Source organism: Sinohyriopsis cumingii, unplaced genomic scaffold (assembly GCF_028554795.1).
Source record: "Sinohyriopsis cumingii isolate HCF-2022 unplaced genomic scaffold, ASM2855479v2 utg000426l, whole genome shotgun sequence".
Lineage (NCBI taxonomy): Eukaryota > Metazoa > Mollusca > Bivalvia > Unionida > Unionidae > Sinohyriopsis > Sinohyriopsis cumingii.
In genome coordinates this window covers 9,736,701-9,746,174 of record NW_028315897.1, presented here as the reverse complement: position 1 = coordinate 9,746,174, position 9,474 = coordinate 9,736,701, and the positions used below count along the sequence as shown (strand labels likewise).

Genomic DNA, 9,474 nt, shown 5'->3' with positions numbered 1-9,474 from the left:
TCAAAAGGTAATTTAGTTTTATTACTAAACTGGACATCCAGTACAAAATTAATAGCACAAATGGGGAAAAATCCATATGGATTAGAACCTAAATACAAACACAAAGTATTGTAAAAAAAATTATTTATATTCAACACTCACTTTAACTAGTCTACATCTCTATAACTTTCGCTGAATTACCATGAACTCAACAGAGTCTGTCCTCAACCCGATTCCTGTATTGCATCACTCTCATATTTTCTTTTACAAATTTCTAAAGGGTTGTTGAATTGTCCATTTTCAGACTAGAAATATTTTGAAATTTAAAAAGACCCATCTGCTCTAATAATTTTCATCTACAAGTCAACCCATAAAATTCCATTTTGCTTAAAATCTGATGCCATTTTCTTCAAAAGAACAATTTGGTCCACAACCTTCAATCATTATCAATAAATGCGAATATACAAGGTGTTACGAGTATATGCTCTTAAAATAAGTAACAGAAAAGAGTGAAGACAACAAGCTTTGTAAAATTTAACAATAAATTTATTTCCCTAGAAAACAAAGTAGAAAGTGAGAAAAAAGAACTGACAGCATTGCAAATTAAATAAAAAAAAATCCAAGAATTATCAACACATGTCCTATCAATGAAAATTCTAAGTGAATCTCAGTTCAAATCCTGATGAAATTCATGATGGAAGGCAATGATGTCTGTAATAACCTACAAAGTGTATATGTATTGAGAGTCTCTTGTTGAATCACAAAAAGTATTATTCCAGTTTTGAATTCAGTATAAATTCCAGTAAATGTCTTTATCCAAGAATTTCATCAGAGCACTTTTGGGGGTCAAGAGTTCATTCTTTTGGAAAAAAAATAGAAGTTTGTTACTAGTTGCACTTGATCAAAATCACCTCGTCCAGGTATGACCTTGACTCAACTTAATGATTTCTTACTCTGAGACAGATTAAAACAAGTTTAAAATGTTGTTCACTTCAATATTAATTCGGTCAATCAGCTCATACACATATAATCTAATAAAGCTATTTTTAGTTGTTTACGTAATTGAAGTAAAAAAAATGTTAGTCAGGTTATGCAAAAATGAACTCAATTTTGGACAAGGTCAAGTCCAGTGAACAATGTTACATTACAACAGCATCTAATGAAATAAAAAAATTTACAACTAACAGACAAATAATAAAATTAAATATGTATAATGCGAGGCAAAATTTAAATGAAAGAATCTAGTCTGATTCTTGGAATTGGGTATTGCACTTGCTATAAACAGAAAATTAGGAAAGTACACATAGCTCTATGATGGACAAATGGCTTTTTTGCTATTCCCATGCAGTAGTCTTTTATTTTAGAATATTCTCAATTTGTTATGATGAGTGCAATTAAAGAGATGATAATATAAACTGCAAACACAACTGATGTTGCTTTATTTTGATTTATTTTGTAAAATTCCATAAAAGAGTAATCTATATACAGGTGCACATGATATGTAATTCTGACAAAAATGTAATGATTACATTAAAAGCATAATGGTTTTTCATATATGTGTGCAGATTTCTCTATAAGTAAAGAAGCATCTCCATTCCAACCAAAGAAATTTATAGGAGTAAACACATGGCATTGTACTGTACCATACATATATATGAGAATTACATTATTAAATTTAAAAACAATAGTGACAAAATATACAAAGCAGCATATGTGCAAAAAACAACTAATTCAGAATAAGCATGTTAATCAGTAAACAGTGCTAAATCCCTTACCAGGTGGCCCTAAGGAAATAAGGTGACATATAATTTGGGCTTGATAGAATATATGATTGCCACATATACCTAAATACAAATAGCTTGAGACTGCAGATGTTTTCAAGATAAATTAGAATATATGATTGCCACATATACCTAAATACAAATAGCTTGAGACTGCAGATGTTTTCAAAATAAATTAGAATATATGATTGCCACATATACCTAAATACAAATAGCTTGAGACTGCAGATGTTTTCAAAATAAATTAGAATATATGATTGCCACATATACCTAAATACAAACAGCTTGAGACTGCAGATGTTTTCAAGATAAATTAGAATATATGATTGCCACATATACCTAAATACAAACAGCTTGAGACTGCAGATGTTTTCAAGATAAATTAGAATATATGATTGCCACATATACCTAAATACAAATAGCCTGAGACTGCAGATGTTTTCAAGATAAATTAGAATATATGATTGCCATATATATCTAAATACAAATAGCTTTAGACTGCAGATGTTTTCAAGATAAATTCATACTCACTTTAGGTATTCACACTCAAGTATCACCATCAAATGGAACTTTCACCTTTGTGTAGCTTTTGTTGGTTCATTTTCATCACAAATTCATTTCCCCCAAAAATGAACAGATTATGCCAGCTCACTTTTGCAAGTCAACATACTTCACCACACTTTTTAAAAAAGTTTCCACTAATACTGTAATGCCCTGTAGAAGTTACATGTACTTAAATAATAATTATTTTTGCTATAGCAAATCAATGATTTGACAATATTGTCCAAAGCCTACTCTTTACTATCATGATTTATATTCACATCATCACCGACTTAATTTAAACACCCTTACAACAAGTGCTGGTTCTTACATAACACTAAGGAGAACATGGTTTCTTTGAAGTATGTGGATGGGACAGCCCTTTACACACGATAACTGCAATGATAAGGATTTACTGTTAATTAGTCACACTTGCTTCTTGCCTGTTTACTTAAGTCTAGCTTTAAATATTGTGCCAGAAGTCCACAGCTGACCAGAATATTAAAAGAAGGTGCATCCTGGGGAAAATGACATACATCACTGGGAAAATAGTATTCCCTCCGAGAACCTCACGAGTATTTGACCTAAATGATTGTGTCCGTTAGAGCTCTTTAATCATCAAAAAGACTAGGATAAATATGGACCTTTTGTAATGATGATGCAGATGTGTTCAGTTCATGAGACTGCAGGAACAAGTTTATCTTTAGTGACATTAAGAAGGGAGATAACTTTGTCCATAGACCTCTTCTTTTGGTCCCCCCTGAGAAATGGCAATCTGAAAATCAGAAATATACAACAGATTAAGCATTGACCTGAAAATGATAGTGAATGAAATTCATGCATTTTCCAGAGAAAAAATACAACTTCATGAGACTGCAGGAACAAGTTTATCTATAGGACTCACGGTACTAATTCCACTCCAATGGTAAACAATGCTAAAATTGCATCAGTAGAAATTTATCAATATTTTTTTTACATTACATATAGGATAAGCTCTCAAATGATCTTTTTCCTAAAATTTTAATTTTCAATATTAACCAATTATGGACCACCAAACCTGCAAATACTCTATTATTTCTTCACCCAATTCTAGACTGGTTCACAGTTCTTCCATATAATTAGTACCGTGTGTCCTATAACCAGATTTAAATTTTTTAGAAAAAGTTGTATTTGACTCCTTGATATTAGAGCATAATTGTAAGAAAGAATTGGCCATGCTTGTGCATGGATAATAATGCAATTGCATTTTATGTGATACCAATATCTATAGTTAAATTGCATCCGCATTACATGTTGCTGTGTTGTATTGTACTTATTAGTGGCTTATTCTTGTTATTAAAATAATTGTTTTCTGCCTTTGTATCTTCATGTTATCTTTCTATGGCATGCATGCTACTCAAAATAAACACAAGCATGCTGACATCAGCAACTATGACATCACAGGGTATCAAATTACATGACGCATTGTATTTTCATCTCTCACTGGCTATAAGACAAGTTTTAAATGTTTTAAATTTCAAAATTGCATTTCTTTTCTTGCTGACTCTCACAGAAATAAGATGCAGTGCATCCCTATTCACATCAATCAAACAAAACAAATAAGTGTACCACATGACAGGTCAAAATGATAAGAGGCCATTGCCCTTTTGTGACTAAAACAAATACACACACCCATGAAGCATCAAGAGATGCTGACATTCCAAACTTATTTAAACTATCATCACATGTGATTCATGACCCCCAAATGTTAATAAAAAGGTATAAAAGCCAAGGAAGAGTTCCATAAGCTTTATTATACTGAATAATTAAATAACATAGTGCTACTTTTTATTATAAAACTATGGGGAAGGGTGAATAAGCAAAGAATAGACAGAGTAATTTCTTCAAGCCTGGTAATGTTCCCCACAACAAGGGGGGTGGGGGTGGAAATGTGTATCAACCCAAATAACACATCAACATCAGGTATGTTACATAAGGACAACAAGAGACAAATTTGAAAAAGCTATCCAAAGTTCCTAAAATGCTGACATTGATGTTGGAGACAGAAAGTGTATGCACAAACTGTTATTACTCAAGCTATTAAGTATGCTGGAGGTGGATAAATGTGTGAAAAACTTTGCTATGCCAAGACAAGTTCATGTCTCTATGCAATATGCAGACACTAATAAAACTTGTCACTGAATACACTACTTGTTAAATTTAAGTACGGTAATAGAATTGAATTGCATACTGAAGTTGTCTAATACATAAATATATACCTACATTTACCCAAAGCTCATAAAAAGTTAAGAAAAAGTCTCAAAATCATTACTGTGGCTACTTTCCACTATAAGCAGTGTTAAATTACTTACTTTCTAACATAAAGCTGAAAAAATGCATACATTATTGAACAAAAGAGAAACAAAGCAAACAACGCAATCACTCATTTACAGTCAAAGGGGAGGTAATACGCCTTGATTTGGCAAACCAAATAGCAAGCTCTAATTTACAGCTAAATGATTCCTTAATATTACTTGATGGTAAGAACAGAGCAATGTAGGTTTTATAAATAGCTTTTGTTTCAAATATGAAACCATATTTCTGACATGAAGCTTGTTTTCATTTATTCACAACAACATATATGGTGAACAAAACACATATCGCTTAGTGCACGCAGTAATCAAATGTTGAGATTTGGAATAATGTGTTCTGAGACCACAAGTTGCAACACCCTGAGTATAAAGGTTTTCTATCATGGGACTTGGTACATGAAGAAAAACGAGACCTGGTTTGGTGGGAGAGAGCAGTATGTTCACCATGCAATTATACATCAAGAATGTTTCAACTGTATGAAGAGAGGTTGGGGAAGAAAAACTGCCTGTGTAAAGAATGCAATACAGATAGGACTTTTGCAGACTTATATTGGGAATGAAGGGTTGAAAACTATTATTTTAAGTGAAAATATCCCTCCCTGCTCCCTCAACAAAAGGGATGCAGAAAATGTAATATACCAATATGAGAAACATGCTGAACATTGAATAGGTGTCAAGGAGTTTAATTCTAGGATAAGAAATAAGACCGGTATAATTGACATTCAATGTGACTCGACATAATAATTCAATTTACAGGTTAAGGCAATGCAGCATGTGCAGTTTTGTGCACAGTCCTTATTTTTACAATGTTCTCTGCTTTGATCTGCTGAGTGTGTCTCTAAAGTTAAATAATCAGTAATGATACATAAGTGATTGTGACATAAGTGGCTTACATATAAAATCTCCCCCCATCCCCTTTTGGGGAATTGTTGCATGTGTTAAATGGTATTTAACCATATAGGCCAATCTATGGGTACCATCATTTAAAATTCGGCCATCAGGCCACACTATGCTCTTTTCCCTATGACCTGAGCTATCTACTTCCACTCTCCAGTGTATAAAACCATCCCCATCTGTCTTTTGTATAGAATTTTTCTCCAAAATCACATGCAAACATGATAAAAAGACTCCATTATAATTGTCATATGTAAAAACCACCAAATTGATACCCTGGATGCACGTGATAACCATGGAAACAACAAGCTCCTATTATGGTATAGGTCGCATATAGGACTCACGGTACTAATTCCACTCCAATGGTAAATATATGGAAACACTATCATATTCAAAATGCAATAACTTAAAATTTACGGGTGCTGATAATGACATCTATAATTCTTCATGCACATCTAACCTTGGTGCAAGCTTATGTGTGGAGAACACCATATGACCCACGGCAATTTGTTTACATACATGTGCATGAAACACGTTATTGATTCTACACCAAATGAATCAGGTGCTACTTTCAGTATTGAGTACTCCTGAGTCAAGCCTGTAAAAATGCTAAAATTGCATCAGTAGAAATTTGTCAATATTTTTTTTACATTACATATAGGATAAGCTCTCAAAAGATATTTTTCCTAAAATTTTAATTTTCATAATTAACCAATTATGGACCACCAAACCTGTAAATACTCTATTATTTCTTCACCCATTTCTAGACTGGTTCACAGTTCTTCCATATAATTAGTACCGTGTGTCTTTTAATGACATTGGGAAGGGAGATAACTTTGCCCATATACCTCTTCTTTTGGTCCCCCCTGAGAAATGGCAATCTGAAAATCATAAATATACAACAGATTAAGCACTGAGCTGAAAATGATAGTGAATGAAATTCATGCATTTTCCAGAGAAAAAATACAACTTTCTGGTAAAAACATAAAAGGGTATGATAATTTGACAACCAATCTCCACAGCAACAATGTCAGAAAAAACATATGGCATTTTTGTCTCAAAGGATTAATTGGGTTGAATTCAATATATGCCCAATGGAAAGGTCCATTTAAATTCATTTCAAAACTTAATGATGTTCTATTCAGAACAGAAGAATGTTTATCGAACAAGCCAAAGATTGTACATCAGACAAACTTAAATCATTTCATATAGAAAATACTTCCCCTTGGATCATTACTGATAATTATTGTGAAAGCTGAGGTGCTTTCAGGCCTGCAATTTCTCAGGTGACATGGACAGTTTAGTCTGCTTCTGTTAGTACAAAAAAAGTATTAATTAAAACAAAAATACTTAGATAAATTTACTGGAGAGAATTGGGAGGGGGTTGCAATTGAATGAATGGGCATTAAGTATTTTTAAACCTGTGTAGAATTGAGAAATTAGTTGAAATTGGTGAAATGGTTGAATTTGGTGCGAGAAACTGTAAAAGAATAAATTACGCTGACAATGGTACCTAAAGAAGTCTGCATAATACCATACAGATAAATCCTTACAAAAAACTCATTAACAAATGAAAAGAAAAATAAATTTACGATCTAGGTGTAGATCCAAAAATTTATAAATAAAGTTAACTCTAAATTTAAATCATGAATTCCTGCATATTTAATGTATATGAATAATTTAAGTTCTTGCTTTTCTGAGTTAACTTTGCTTTTCCATAATTTTTATTCATGTCACTGTCTGTTAAAATAAGTTTAAACGTTTTGTAATCACTGTAAAATAAATTGTACTTAGGATATATATGTAATCTTTATCAAATAAAATGTACTTATACCAATATAAACATACTTTAACAAAGGGTGCATACAATGAATTGAATCAATAGGCAGTTACAAAATTCTGTATTGCTCATGACATGAATGCATTACATTATCACCCTATATATCTATATATATATATATATATATATATATATATATATATATATATATATATATATATATATATATATATATACAATGAAAATGAATGCATTATATCACCTTACCTTTATTTATATATATATATATATATATATATATATATATATATATATATATATATATATATATATATATATATATATATATATATATATATATATATATATATATATATATATATATATATATTCACAATTATTTCATACCTATAAAAATATGTAATTTTGTGCTGGATAGTAGATTTCAGTTTCAAAATGTTCTTGTTGGACGTTTATGTTAAGAAATGAAATGAAATTGTGCATTATTTATTAGTTTTGCTAAAAATTAGCATTACCCAGGAATGTTGAATAAAGGTAATGTTAGACCAACAAGTAGATCTCGGCCTTTTCTTCTGACAATACTGGTTTAAAAAAAGGAGATCTACTTGTTGGTCTAAGGTCACGGTAGGGGGTGGGGGTAATGAGTGGGTTCGAATCCCAGTAGGTCATTATCAGTACAGTAGTACCACTAGACTGGACAGGTATATTTAAAGAAAATGGTACATGTACAATTCATTTTTAAGCATGATTTTAGATGATGTATACTGATGACTTTATTTAGTGAAATATTAGGAATGCAACTTTTTCGTCTATAACACCTATTGTGCATTGTTAAATTGATGATTATGTAAAAACAGAATTGCGAGACTGATGTGACACTGGAAAATTACAATTATTTTCTTTGATCGACATATATCCAATTTCAAACTTCATAATGTCATGGGAAAACTATGCAAATCCCAAAACTAGGTTTTTTGTCTCGTTGTATTGTAAACATCCACAAAAAGTGTACATTTATACCTGGATTCCATTATCGCACTCTTGAGACGGTCCCTCATGGAAAGCACATTGCTGCTTTGGACAAGATCGAATGGCAGTCATCCATGAATTTTGCACCCCGTCATTATGATGTTATTAGCGTTTAATTATTTCTCACAGAATGACTATATTCTGTACTGCCTTATTTGTTTGATGTGCAATTTCGTCTCATACTACCTGACGAATCATGCCACCCCCACCCCCCATTTTAAACAACATCCTTGTTCCCAGCATTCGTTGTAACGAACTCGATGTGGTAGGCTGCGGCTGTTTCCGTTAAGAGTGTCTGTGTAAACATATGAGGCTCACCGAAGTTGCAGAGATTATAAATAAGGCACAGTCAACGAATCCAGGTTCCAGAAGGAAAATATTTGCGTTATACGCAGCTTGTTCTTCTTAAATTAAATTGTTTTCGACCAGGAATTAAAATTCGGAATCAAAACAAATTTTAGATCTTTACATTTGAAAATGTATCAACTATTGAAACAGGCAAAATATTTTACAAAGCAAATATTTGTAATAGGCATGATATTTCACAAATTAAACATGGATAACCCATAATGCATTATAATGTTAATTAAAAAATAATAATAATACAATTTTTTTAAAAATGAACATATCACCAAAAAAAATAAAAATAAAAAAAATACAACTTTGTGAAGTAGCGGATTAACTAGTTATACCATGCTTACACACGGGTAAGCTAGTCCTGTGAAGAACCACTGCGACATCATTTGAAAATAGGAAATATGAGATAGGTAATTTATATAGTCTGAAGTCCTGAATACAGTAATTTGTATAAATGTATTTAAAATAATTGAGATAAATAACTGAATTCTGGGATTATTAAGTTAAATATTTTGTTTGTCTATTCATTTCCTCTTTTTGCCTGTATATGTCAGTTTATATGTTTGTTTCAATGGATTTTCACATTATAATGAATATGTTCATTTTTGTATATATCTTCACATACAGAATATGCCAGAAGACAGAGGAATGCAGCTGTTTACAGTTTAAAAAGTGCCATGTAGTGAATGGTCACAAGCTACTCAGCAGTTAAATATTATTTTTTTAAACTTAGGAAAAACAA

At 31.5% G+C, this 9,474-nt stretch overlaps 1 long non-coding RNA gene across 1 annotated transcript; it reads right to left on the bottom strand.

Annotated features, from left to right (window-relative positions):
* Positions 1 to 1,412: 1,412 nt before the first annotated feature.
* Positions 1,413 to 8,617, bottom strand: LOC149774163 (uncharacterized). Its single transcript, XR_016416969.1, has 2 exons — positions 8,367 to 8,617; positions 1,413 to 3,075 (listed from the first exon to the last, which is right to left on the bottom strand). It is a non-coding gene; the product is annotated as an uncharacterized LOC149774163 (long non-coding RNA).
* Positions 8,618 to 9,474: the final 857 nt, after the last annotated feature.